Source organism: Mustela lutreola, chromosome 2 (genome assembly GCF_030435805.1).
Source record: "Mustela lutreola isolate mMusLut2 chromosome 2, mMusLut2.pri, whole genome shotgun sequence".
Lineage (NCBI taxonomy): Eukaryota > Metazoa > Chordata > Mammalia > Carnivora > Mustelidae > Mustela > Mustela lutreola.
In genome coordinates, this window is record NC_081291.1 from 163,311,603 (window position 1) to 163,325,255 (window position 13,653).

Genomic DNA, 13,653 nt, shown 5'->3' on the forward strand with positions numbered 1-13,653 from the left:
CTATCTAAACCTATCTCAATGGTCCTGAATAAAGTCACCATCTCTAACTAGTGTCATGAATAGCTTTTTCTTTAATGCATGCTCTATGTGCCAACAAAGTCTTAGATAAAACTCAGATCTTAACACCAAATGCCTGTTCCATAAAAAATATTGTTTTCAAATTGAAAATATAGTAAATTCTTTGTATGCATGGTATTTTTCATAAAGTCCTTTCATTGTGAAAAATTCTTAGGAGTTCCCTAAAAAAATGCAACTTTCTTTCAGAGAAAAATTTTTTTCCCTTTGTATAGCGAAAGGAACCCCCTCCCCCATGTTACCCCTTTTTAGGAATCCTTCCTGAGCATCTTGCTGGCCTTGAGCCTCATTTTTTTCCCCCAATGTCTAAGCATTGTACTAACACTTGGTAAGAATTTGGCTCTGGGGAGTGCTATGTTGAGTGACAAATGGACGAGGATGAAGGTTTTATTGAAGCATCTGAACCGCATTTAATTTTCCGTGTTGCTTTATTTGTTCCTTCTCGCCCTCAGGATATTGAATTTTGTGGGCTCCGGTTGTGTCGTCGGTACTTGAGGCGTTTAGTAATAAGAAACATAATCTGTTTTTCCCGTCAGGATAATATCCTCATTTTTATTAAGGGCGGCTTACTACGAACTGTTTCACACAGTGTTTTTCTAAACCTCCTGAACGGACCGATTTTCCCTGTGAGCCCTGGCATTGCTTCGGCGGCCTCTGCTGACCTCCTAGCTTGGCAACCTGCAGCCTACCCCGCAGGAATCAAGCCTGACCTAGCGTGGCCTTGCGCGCCACCGCCTCGCCAGACCCTCGCTCCCGCTTTCCTTCCACCTCCCTAGATCCAGATTCCATCCCGCTGCCTCAGCTGTCTGCGACAGCGACACCCCCTCCTCCCCTCCGCGGCTCCCCCCGCCAGCTCGCCGCGCCAGACAGCGGGTAACCGCCGCCTCCGCTGGGGCATCCCGGCTCCACAGGCCTAGCGCGCTCCAGACACCTGCCTCTCACTGGCCACCGAAGCTGCCCCTCAGCCCGCAGCCCCCTCGGCAATTGGCCCCAGGCCGTCCCTCGTCATCCTCGGCCTCGCCGCGAGTCCCGCCTCCGTCGCCGGGTCATTTAAGTTTATCGCAAATAAATAAATAAAGGAGGAAATAGAAATGCGTAGAAAGTAAAAGCAGTCGGGAGGGGGCGGGGTGTGGAGGAAAAGGGGAGGAGGAGCGGAGGAGTAGACAACCAAACCTGCTCGTGTCGGTGCTGACCAATCATGGTTCACTCCAATCCGGTCTGACGGGCGCTCTCAACCAATAGCCCTCCACCTCTCGGATCACTGAACGACGAGTTACGATTGACCTCTCCAGAGTGGGCGAAGGTGCGGCAGAGGTGGGGGGGAGTGGGAAGTCTGCCGACCAATCGCCTGTTAACAATTCTCTGAGCGAAGTTTCCGTGCCCCAATGGATGTTTGAGATAGCGGATTGGGCCTCTTCTAGCCCAATCGAAGGTGGTAGAGATGAGGAAAGCAGCAGATGGGGGCGGGGACGGGGAGAGGAGGAGGAAGAGTGCATTTTGTTTATGGGCGGCAACCTCACGAGGGGCGTCCCACTCTTATTGGCTCACTGAAGTCAAGAGTGGCATAAGAACAACCCAATAGCCGAAAAAGATAGAGGGTTCGCGGCGTGAGGCACCCAATGTGGGCCTTCTGCCGAAGAAGTAGGGGCGGGGGGAAGTTTAGGAGTTGAGGAAAGAAGATTAAAGAGCGCGAGGAGGTAACCCCCAAAACTCTAATTTGTTGTGGGGCGGGCGGGAGGGAGGGGTGTGTGCGTGCGAGAGGGATGAGGCGTCTGCGAGGCACTGGAGTAGGGGGCGACGGGACGGGAAAGGAGGGGACTGGGGTGGGGTTGAGGGAACGAGTTAGAGTGGCGAGCCCGCGGGCTGCCGACTGGCCGAGCGCGCGCGCCCCCGCGCCCCGCCCCGCTCGCGCCCCCTCCCCCTGGGCACCCCTCCTCGCGCGGGGCGGCGGCTACGGCCTCGCGCGACCCGGCGGGGAGGGAGGGATTGCGGGAGGGTCCCGGGTCCTTGGAGCGGGCGGGCCGTCCCGCAGCTGGAAACGTGTCTTCTGCCTTCTTTTCTCTACTCCCTGCGCCTGGAGTTGCCGCTTCCAAGAAGAGGAGCTGAGGGGGACTAGCCGGGGCTCAGGAGCTGCTAGAGGCGCCGGCTTGTCTTCCGCCCCCTCCCTCCTCGCCCTCCCCCGCTTGCCGTGGCTCTCGCGGTCTCTGGAGCGTCTTCAGAGAACGGGGGGGGGGGGGGGGCGGGAGGTGTCCTGGCCCCAGAGCCGCTGGACGCCCCTCCAGACACCGAAGCTACCGGCCCCCGCCTGCTTCGCTGCTACGACTCTAGAGGAGGGGGCTTGGGAAGGGAAGACACGCCTCTCCTTTCTCTCCTCCTTTGGGCCCTTTTGGAAACATTTAAAAAAATGTTTACGCTTTTCGATAGCTGAGATAGAACGGTTGGAAGCTTTTTGAAAGTTTAAAAGAAACGCACTCTCCCACATTGTTTAATGCATTACTGTCTGTGTGGCTTTCTGATCCTCTCCACCACCCACCCCACGCCTCCTCCCACGCTCCCTCCTCCCCCCCCACCCCCGCACCACTCCCCCCGCAGCTGTTATCCTTGTTAAGGATGCTGAAGAGGCAGGAGGCAGGGATTTTCTAAAAGTTCTATTGATAAACACACTTGCACAAACATATGCTAGGCACACACATAAACTATAAACATTAGCGAAAAACACAATATGGCGTACAGCTACACTACCTACCGCGGTAATCTGCTGGTCTCTTAACACTGAACCCTGCTGAATGGGGTCAGTAGCAAGATGACAGTTCTCTAATAAAAATCTAATTGAAACAGGAAGTAATTTGGAAGTCTGTGGGTTAAATAATATCCTCAGAATCAGCATTTGGCCTCAGCTAAATTGAACACGTCAACTTTCTAGACGTGTGAAAACTGTCTTCACTACTCTAGCCATTGAAAATACCAAGATGAAGCTAAAGGCGAGAGATTTTCTCTCTGTGTGATCGTGTGTAAGTTTCAGCTAATAAAATTATCAGGACTACTCGTTACCCCATGTTTTCAAGCTAGTTCTGTCCTAAAGTTACTGTCGTAACTTGTTGCCATCTAAAGTTTTAAAACAAATTGCGACGAACTAACATTTTGTAAAAAAAATTCCATAGCTGTGAACACTACATTTAAATAAGCAGTAACGTTAGCAAATTCAGTTAATAAATGGTTTACTTTCTTACCTCTTGCTCCTAATCCCAGATACCATTTGCTGTCACATGGGAATAGGTAAAATATACGCCCCACTGCCCCTCATAGAAGTTTGACCAGTCCAGATTTGGCTACTTTCTGCATTTCAGCTTTACATGTAGGTATTTCTGTATTTCTAGGAAAAGAAGGAAAAAAAAAGCAGTTTACACTGATTTTTCAAGTCTTTGTTTGCTCTTTTGTTCTCAATCAGAATGTATCAAAGTTGATGCACAAATAGTGCATGGTGATAGCACTGTGCCCTCTTGGGAATGGTCTTCCCTCAGAAAAGTTTTTGAAATTGCCCTTGAAGAATTCCTGATGTTATTCATTGTTCAGACCTCAAGGTTTAATTCCTAAAATTGTGGTTGTGATATCCATTGAGCTCAATTTTGGAGGGCTTTAGGTTTAAGAATATATGGTGCTCAAGTAAACAGGTGAGAAGAAGAAAAGTGAATTTTCTAGAAATATATTAGCTGCTCAGTGAGTCCAGCAGTTGGGTGTTTTTGGTTTTGTGATTTCAGATCTCACAGACCAGTGGAATACAGGCCTTTTGCATATGAAGATCAGGTGAACAAGTTTACTGTGCACCAGCCTCCAAAGCAATACGCCCTTTCATGGTGAGGTCCCGATTTTAACAGACTAAAGAAAAAAGTTTAAGATTAAAAAGTTGTCAAATTTTATCCATCTTTGGGAAGAAGTCCTTATGCTTATCTGTCTAGTTCAGTTAAGATGCCAGTATTTTAAGAGTACGACTACAGCAAAAGAGAGTTCATGTGTATGTATACTCACTAGCTACTGAAAGACAGTATGAGTTTAGAGAAAAGAAAAACCTACGTGTAAAAGTTATAATTTGGGGGGTATGTTTAGAACTACTAGATGTGGTGCCGGTTTACTATATAGTTAATTCAGAAAGTTTTTGTGACCCACAGGTATCCAACTAATCTTACCATCAAATTAATATGAGTTTGACTACTTGGTATTGGAATAAAAATCTAAGGAAAAATCCATTTTAAATGAATTATTTTTATCTCAGTAGTGAAAATCTGAAGAGGGCTTTCTAACCAATTGGACTTCGCAGAAAAAAAGGCTTGACTGAATAATTAGGTCAATTTAGAAGAGCATTAAAAGATACAACTTGCTTACTGTAAAGGATCTAAAATTCACAAGTGAATTACAAATTATCTCAAATATTTTAGAATGAGTGACAAAGAGAGACTTATTTAAAACATTTGGAATATAGAAGTGGAGCTTGATGGGCTCTGCTTTATTCTCTGAAATAATCATGCTTTTCTGAAATGGATGTTTAAATTTATGAAATTGTTCTAGACACTTTGGATGTAACAGTGAACAAGATATAAAATAACCTGCCTTTGTGGAGTTTATGTTCTAATGTCACATATAGTTTGCATACTTCAGATTGCTAGGAGAAGAGATTTTTGTATGCAATTTTAAAACCTACCAGTTTTTTCATTTTAGAGAGTACAATTTGAGAGAATTTACAGACGTTTGAGGAGCAGGGAGTTGTTTACTAATTGCCAGTGGTAAGAAAGGAAGAGCTAACTTTACTTGTACCCTTAGTTTTTGTTGTGAAACGTTCTCCATACATTTCAGTAGATCTTTTTAACTGATAGAGGTTTTATTTTTTTCATAATTTTAAGCATACCTATGAAATAAATAAAATATTACTTTATGTTAAAAAAAAATCTGTGTCTTGGAATTTACTGTAAAATTCCGATGGAGCTTTTTATCTTGTTAGCAAATTGTGGTGAAATATAAGATAGAATATCTTAATTTTTCAGTAAGAATTTGTTTTAGGAGTATATCTGAAAAATGAACTGCCTAAATCTTTTTCAGTTGTGGTTTTATCCAGAGAAGATGGAAATTTGTTGTAATTAATTTATAGGTGACATTAAAGAGAGAGAAAGAGAGAGGCCTGCAAAAAATGCTTTGTTATTTAAACCTTTCTTTCAAACTACAAAAGCATTTGATTGGCACTTCTCTGATTTAATAGACCATTTGTAATGCAAGAGGAACATTACAGAGATTTTAGCATTACTTTAATCATTTAGTCTGTAGGTGTAAAAATCCTAGGTTTCTAACAGAAGGAAACTTGGTGCTTGGTTAACGGAGTGTATGATTTAACACTGAGTTTGTTGCTTTAAATAGTGGGTGTCTCACCTTTCCAAAACCTAGTTCAGAGTTCTAAAATAACAAGTTCTGATTTTTCGTTATTTTTCTTTGTCCCAGTGAGTCTTACTTTGTTAGCTAAATCAGTGTTCATTCTTAGGTAGGATAACTTCTTTTTTTTTTTTTTTTTTTAAAACACAATTCTCCCACTGCCAGTCCTCCCATCCCCTGCTGTGAAGGGCTTGAATTTCTATACCTACATTAGATCTCTATTTATGCTAATTTGTAGCATAATCACCTCCTCCAGAAAGGGTACGTATTAATGCACTTTAGAGAACAGTCGAGGTTGCTTCGGGCTATTTGTATACAGACCTGCCAGCATATGAAAGGTATAAATAGGAAGATTTAGGAAGAAAAGCAGAGGCTATACTAATGGAATATATTGTCTTAGATGAAAACTTTTTTTAAACAGTAAAGTGGAAGAATGGTTGCTAGAATGTTAAAAAACGAAGAGCTTTTTCTATTTTTAATGGTTGATTAATGTGTGTTTATCTGTATCTGAGTATACATTTATATATGAGCATTTTTGAAAAAAGACATATTTCCATATTGGATAAATAATTTCAGTCCTGCCTCGTGGTCCTTAATATGTTCCCAGGTGATTTTGTTTAACTCACTGTTACCTACCCAAACTTTGCTCCAAGCAACATAGAAACATAAGCTAATTAAATCTTTGTAAATTTTGTAATAATTTTGGATTAAAAGTTACTGGAAGTTTTTTTTTGAAGCATGATTAGCAAGCATCCCCTGAAATTAATGAAATCTAAAGTGAAGAGTTCTTAGAATCCTGGATTTACAGGACAATTGAAAGTTTCAAAAATGGATGTTCATAGGGCAAAAGACAAATCTTGATATCTGTCAGATTTTTATAATAATAAGCAATAAAATCAAATGACTATTAATATTCATATTTTTAAGGTAAGTGTAAGTATGTGTACACTGCATTTTAAATAAAAATTTGGGGTGTTATTGGCTAGACACAGTCATTTCTTTGCCAGAGATACTAGGCTGTGTGAAGGCTAACCATCTGTCAAGTGATGGAGACAAAGAAAGGTTTAATATACTAGTCTAAAATATCTACAAACTTGTTTTGAATTGTATTGTCATTTTATTTTGGCCTTCGTACTCCGTGTTGAATATGCACTGGGTCAGTCACCCCACTTTGTTTTGTGAACAAACTACTCAAGGTCTAGATAAGGTTATCATTGCAGCTGATGTGATCCAGGGCATGATAAAATATGTTTTGATTTTGCTTTCATGTGATGATCAAAAACTCACAAGTGGGCCACCCACTAGCAGTTACACAAATGACTTCAAGCACACTTATTTTCACCCACCCATTATGAATTTTGGGTGTCTTAACTCTTTTGCTTTATATATTCAAGCCTTGTATTTCAAACCCATTCCTGAACTGTTTGGGGGTGGGGTGGGGGGGAAGTAGCAACAGGAATCCAGATTGCCTGTTTTAGGTACAATATGGTGTGATGTGAAATTGAAACAGCAGATTGGTGAGAAACTTCAGTTTCAAACAAATATAAACTAGTTTGTTTAGTGAAGTTCTACACAAAACAGTAGTCTCTATTGACAGGGCAGGGGTTTTTTTTTTCCGTACCTTCCACATCATGAGGTTACTGTGGTTCTTTGGGCCAGCGTTCTATTTCCAAATCACCATTTAGGAAAAAGAAGTCCTAATATTGATGATTAGAATGATATACTTAGATATAGCAGACTGAAGAATTATTTATAGCAGTGCTAATTATATCAATAAAAATAGCAATATTAATACTGTGAGTGTCAAAATCCATTCTTGACAGTATGAGGTAAACAGAACTATAGTCAAACAAAGCAGCCAGCCTGTTTCTACTGTCAGCTCATGAATATGCACTTCAGGAAAAATATACACAATTGGTTTACTGATTTAATCTCTTTTTCAATTACTTTTGACTTTTTAAAAGATGTTATTTCTAAATTCAGAAAATATTAAAAAGATTTAGATTTTTAGTTTTGAAATTCTTAGTACCATTTTCGTACTGTCATTAGTAAGTTTCTAGAGGCTTATATGTTCATAGTTAAGTACTTTCTAATTATCAGAAATTAATTTTCTGTGTCCCTCCATTTTTAGAACACAGATTACCATTGCACAGGGAAATTGGAAGAACCTTTAACAATTTGTAAAACAAAACAATACAAAACAAAACCCACTACCATACATGCACAGAGAACCAATAAATCTCTGGCTTTATTTAGACATTAAAAAATACCCGTTTCCATGGTTCTGATTTAAGGAAAAGCATAAATTTTCTTTGTAGTTTTCATTACTTCTCGTCAGTTTTTACAATTTTATGTTATTTAAAACTTATTTTCCTAGTAATACAAAATCATGTAAGTAGAAGTTATTAAATCCAAAGGTTTTCAGCTTGAGGGGACAACATCTAATCTTTTTATTAATCCCTCATCTGTTAGATTTAACTTTTATTTTATTGCACATTGTCAGAAATCTCAGATGTGGAGTTAGGAGAGATTGTTCCAGGCCTAGTGCTGCCCAGTTGTATCATCTTGGGCCTGTCACATAATCTGAATCTCTGCCCTCTTCATCTTCAGGGTTTCTTCCAGCTTAATAATATCATCATGTTTCTTTTGACACTTGGATCCTTATTTTAGCTTTAAATATAATGACTGGAAGTGATATGTTAGGTACTGGGAAAGAGCACATGTAAAATATTTGATTTTGCTTTTTACTTTTAGTCCTTGATACAAGTTTCATTTTAGTGATACTTGCTTTCAAATATAGCATATCTATATAAGTATAGATACATAAAAACTAAGTACTTATAATCTTTGTTTATAACTATAATAAACTTACTATTTTTCATGAATTTTTCCTCAGCTCATTTATACTCTCGTGAAGCTATGTTGTTAACAGAATTTATAAACAGGATTCCTTGCATTTTATTCCACATAGAGTTGCTTAACTGGAAAAAGTGGGTAATAACAGAATGAACTAACTCAGTCATTTTATCATTGTATGAAATATATAGATAGAGAAATAAATACATTTTTCAAAGAAGAAAGGTGAACTTGGTTTTTGTGTTTCTCTAAGCAAGAAATATACTCTGAGTACTCAGGAGCCATTAACTCCTGCATTTGAGTTTTGATCCTACATTATACCTATCCAGAAATAGATTCACATAGAACGGATGAAAAGGAGACAAAGAAAGTTGACTCTTATTTGATGAAGAAAAGTAGAAAGAATCTGTGTTAGAAAAGACCTAGCAAATATAGTACTGTCATATATAGAAACAAGGCCATACAGAATTCATTTGTACCTGCTTGTAGGTATTTATTTAGTGATAACCTCAAACTTTTCATTTAAAACTTCATTCTCAGTTTCTTTTTAACTGACTCACATTTCTTTTGCTGGAATGGTAGTGAGAGACTAAAAAACATCACATACTTTACCTATTCACAAATGGAAACCACAGTCTCGAGAAAGCTCTACAATCCCTGGATCCTTCCTCTTCCCTATACCCACCCAGAGCTGTAGTGCTCTGGTACTAATTATAAATGTTTTATAAATCTCCTCAGAGGTGGAATATATGTAAATTTTCCAGTGTAGTAGGTAATGCTAACTATTCTGGCCTACCAAATATCTAGCCAATAGTGAGAAATGACAAGAAAATGATTAGTTCCACTGTAGGGCACAAAAGATGATATGAGTGCTTCAATGCATGCAAATAGAGGAAAAAATATACTAAGGGATATTTAGAAGGGAAGCTGATTTTAGACTATTACTTAGCTGAAACCTGGCACATATATTGAGGAATTAATGTAAACTCTATTCTAAAGGCACTGTGCCAAAAGAGTTATTGGTAGGAAACATAGTGAAAATGAAATAAAATACATCTGTCATTGTACTAAAATAATAACAATAACAACAGCAGGTAACATATATTGAGCGCTTACTTTATACTAGGAATTGGTTATAGCTGCATATTTTCCCATTAATTCCATAATCCTATGAGACATGTACTTTTACTATGGCATTTTTAACCCACTGAGCTACCCAGGCGCCCCTTACTATGGCATTTTTAAAGGTAAGCAAGCCGAGACTCATAAAAGTTAAGTAAGTTTTTCAAAGTCACACAGCTAGTACATAACAGCTGGAGATTCAAACTCAAGTTCAGCCTAAATTCTTAAGCACCACCTCACCATGACTCTATTCTGGGACCATTTTCACTTAGTGCTTGCCCAGATTAGTACAGGTAATTTTATTTCAAGAAAGGCGTAGTGGATTTGGAGAAGGCTTCAGAAAAGGGCACAGGGTGAAAGCTATAAGTGGGAGAAATGGTTGCTAGGGTAGAGTCTGTTTTTATTTTTTATTTTTTTATTTTATTTTATTTTTTTTTAAAGATTTTATTTATTTATTTGACAGAGAGAAATTACAAGTAAGCAGAGAGGCAGGCAGAGAGAGGAGGAAGCAGGCTCCCCGCTGAGCAGAGAGCCCGATGCGGAACTCGATCCCAGGACCCTGAGATCATGACCTGAGCCGAAGGCAGCAGCTTAACCCACTGAGCCACCCAGGCGCCCTAGAGTCTGTTTTTAAAATGTAACTCTCCAGTCTAGAATTACAAATGCTGAGAGGGAATTTGTCTAAAGGTTTTACAATGGATGGACTGGGTAGCTGCTGCCTGATTTGATTCTGTGGACAACAAGTGGAGCTGGGTAACATGTCAAAAAAAGCTGAGGAAATCGAGTAGGAGCAAGGCAAAGGAAGCATTAGATACTGGGAAACTTGGAAGGTAGACGTCAAAGAAGAGAACTAAATCTAAGCAGATATTGAGTAACAAGAACCAGGGAATCATACAGGAAAAAAGGTTGAGGCAGAACAGAAACAGTATCTTCAAAAGTGGGACAGATTTTGCTGACTTTGGAAGGCCTTTATGTATATTGTTTGTCCTCTTGTTTGTTTCAGAAAGCAGCACCTGGCTTAAGTAGGTGCCACCCAGAGTTTAGGATACAAAGATTGCTGTGTTTTTGGCACACACAAAAAAACATGGTCATCAGTAATAAAAATTAGGCAGTAAGTGTAGGTCTATCTCAAAGAAATGCAGTTTAGCACAGAAGTTTATGTGGTAAATCTGAGAATAGCTGTCATTTATTGAGTATCTACTGTGTGTCACTCAATTCTGAAATCACTATTTCCGGGGACATTATTTGCTGCCTGCTGTCCGGTTTTCAAGTATAAGAAAACACCTGTTAGCTTTTCTAAGAATGTGAATGATGAAATAACTAATACTGTAATTTCATTTCATTATGTAACTTAGCTTTTGATCTCCTTTCCACAGTATTGGAGTTTTAAACCAGGCTCCACAAGGCTTAAGGTGGAATAGAGTCTAGACTTCTCTTATGTAACTGTAACTTTTCCTTAATTTGTCACTATACTGAAAGAAAGCTTCAATCTTATTTGATAGGATAAATGCATTTCTGTTAGAGTTATATGCTCACATGACCAGCCCCAGTTAATTTAGCATACATGAGTTTGGATTATATTTAGGATCGTCAACATGAGTTAATGAAAAGGGAACTATAACAACTTTTAAAGTGAATTTTTGTTACTGCAAATAATTTTAAAAACATTAAGCCAATTATAAACAGCTATATATGCCATGCCATTTGTCTACAAAGGTACTAGAGACTTCAAAGGTTTTTAAGAGATAATACTCATTGTTGAGCTGTATCATATGAGTTGGACTATCGGAGTGAAGACAAAGAACAATCAAAGTGCTGCCCCACTACTTATAGGTCTTTACTGTTTCTTATGACAGTATCTGTGGTCTTTTCTTCAGACTCTTCAGTGCAGTAGGAAATACAGTGCAATGATCATTTTGCATGTTTTAAATGGTCACCTCACTAAGAACAATATATTGTGAAGGTAGAAAGATAATATTCAGTTTATACATGATACCTTTCCCCTTCAGGTTCATTGTCATGGATACTCTTGTTCTTGTTCTTTTGGCGTCTTTTGGTACCTAGTCTTTTTAACAGCTATGTTGTTTGCATCTGACCTTTCTTTATATATATGACCCTTAGAGAAATATCTTTGAAAACTCATGCTCTCAATAATCTTTCTTGTCCTAGTAAAGGGTTGAGAACAAGGCAATACTGTATTAAAATTTAAGCTGAAAAACAGTATGGAAAAAAACAGGTTTCCAGGCTTTTCTGATTCAGATATTTGGCATTATATTCTCAACATTTGTTATGAAGTGAATTTCCAAGGTGTATAAAAACCGAAAATAAATGATTGTTGCTTTTCTATAATTGCATGTTATATATAATACCTCTGTTCTATTATTTGTGTAATGATGAGTTTTATTATGTAAAAATGGGTATATCTAATATAAAGTAAATTTCAGTTCAATATTTTATATGCTGTTTAACTCATGACTCAAATTCTTTGATATTCATCATTCAGGAAAGGTAGCACTGAACTGTGCTTTTTTAAGGGCAAGTGCCATGTTTTTTTCCTCTTTAAAGCTCTAGTGCTGAATATAGTACCTGGTACACTGGAGTGATTCAGTGTTGACCAGGCTCCTCTGTAGCTGTCTTAGGAAGAGTACTTGGATCCTCGCTTTCCAGGCTATCTATTTCCTTATTTTCTGTTGACCGGTTCAAATTTAGCATTGTTAAAATTGTTATTAACTATCATAGGCCTTCTCTGTACTTTAAGGCCCAAACATTTTCTACATGCTCATGATCTTTCATTCTTTTAGATACTTAATGAAATTCTGTCATGGCAGAAGTTTCAATATAAAATTATATTTACTGTGATTCAGAAAAGAAATATATCAGATACCACCCATCAATGGTAAAGCAAATCTATTACAATCAATTCAGGATATTGTGTTGAATAGAGTACACAGAATTACATTACCTAGTGATTCAAGGATGAAACCCAAATTTCATATCCTATATGATTCCTATCTGGATAGTAGGACAAATAACCCACAGTATTTTTTGCACTTAGTAGATTGCAATTGAGATTTTGAACATTTTATATGAGGTTCTTAATTCTTAAAAAAAAGTTTTTAGAAGTTCATAAAATTAAGGAATAGAGTATTAGCTTATTTTACCTTAATGTCTAAGTTGTTTAGAAGTCTAGTCCAGAGAAACACTTTAATGTTAGGTGATATTATTAGCTCTTCCAGAAAGCAAAAATGGTTATTGGGCTGTGAGCAATATGGAGGATAATGTGAGGTAACCACCATGCAGAGTGCATGTTTAATTCCTACATAACACTGACATGCTTTTTCATATTTATAAGACTTACTAGTTGGATTTTGGGAAACTTACATGGTTGGGCAAAGTCATAATTTGTCTTTCTACTAATGGAAACTACAACACATTGATTTGAAACTGTTTCTAAAACAAAAGATAATTATGTCCTGAAATAATTAAAGCTGGGATTGCATTAAAGCTTACTTCAAGTGATTAATAGCTGTAGTATATTTTGGGATCTGTATCTAAAAGCATAAAGAGAACACACTGTCATTTTTATATATTTAGGAATATGTTTTTTGAGGACAGTATTGGTTCTTGACAATCATCATATAATGAAGTCCTAAACACAACCCAGATCCACATACCTCCCTACCTACAACATTTTTAAAATTAAGGATTCTGAAAACAAGGTGACCTACACATATGGCTATCTTCCCCTTCACTTCCAATTCCTGACTGTCTTTCTGAATACAGTTGCCATGACACCCCGGGCAGAGATACTGCTTTGAAACTTCTACTTTCACTTGGGTAAACAACTAGAGAACAGTACTGGAATTCAGAGGTAAAGATCAGAAAACAGTAGACATTGAGAGGAAGAGCTTGGGCTTCAGGGATGTGTGAACCACTAGGGGGAAAATACCAGTATTTGTCATTTAAGTATCTAAATCTCCCCCACTGACAAATAAGCCAAAGTTTCTAAACGTGCTGGCTGAATTTTCTGTCCCTGAGACTGAAAAGAAATAGATAGGACAAAAAATATCTTTTTCCTTATGCCTCCGCAGGGAACCAACAGATTCTACCTTTGCATTTCACCTCTGCCATTGAGCATGCTACAGTAACCAGAACTGAGCTCCAGTGAGCGATCAGTGAAAAATA

General features: G+C 38.5%; 1 protein-coding gene and 1 long non-coding RNA gene across 20 annotated transcripts in view; one reads left to right on the top strand and one right to left on the bottom strand.

Annotated features, from left to right (window-relative positions):
* LOC131825103 (uncharacterized) overlaps positions 1-1,376 on the bottom strand; it is a 395,582-nt gene extending 394,206 nt beyond the window's left edge. The window contains exon 1 of the long non-coding RNA XR_009351129.1: positions 1,249-1,376. This is a non-coding gene — a long non-coding RNA (uncharacterized LOC131825103). The remainder of the gene's footprint in view (positions 1-1,248) is intronic.
* Positions 1,377-1,689: 313 nt separating this feature from the next.
* The window catches only part of ZBTB20 (zinc finger and BTB domain containing 20), an 816,455-nt gene continuing 804,491 nt past the window's right edge, over positions 1,690-13,653 (top strand). For 18 of the 19 annotated variants that reach the window (XM_059164023.1, XM_059164028.1, XM_059164024.1 and 15 more), the window contains exons 1-2: positions 1,690-1,772; positions 3,834-3,929. The gene's annotated coding sequence lies outside the window, so the exon portion shown is untranslated. The remainder of the gene's footprint in view (positions 1,773-3,833; positions 3,930-13,653) is intronic. The other variant, XM_059164031.1, reaches the window with a different exon arrangement.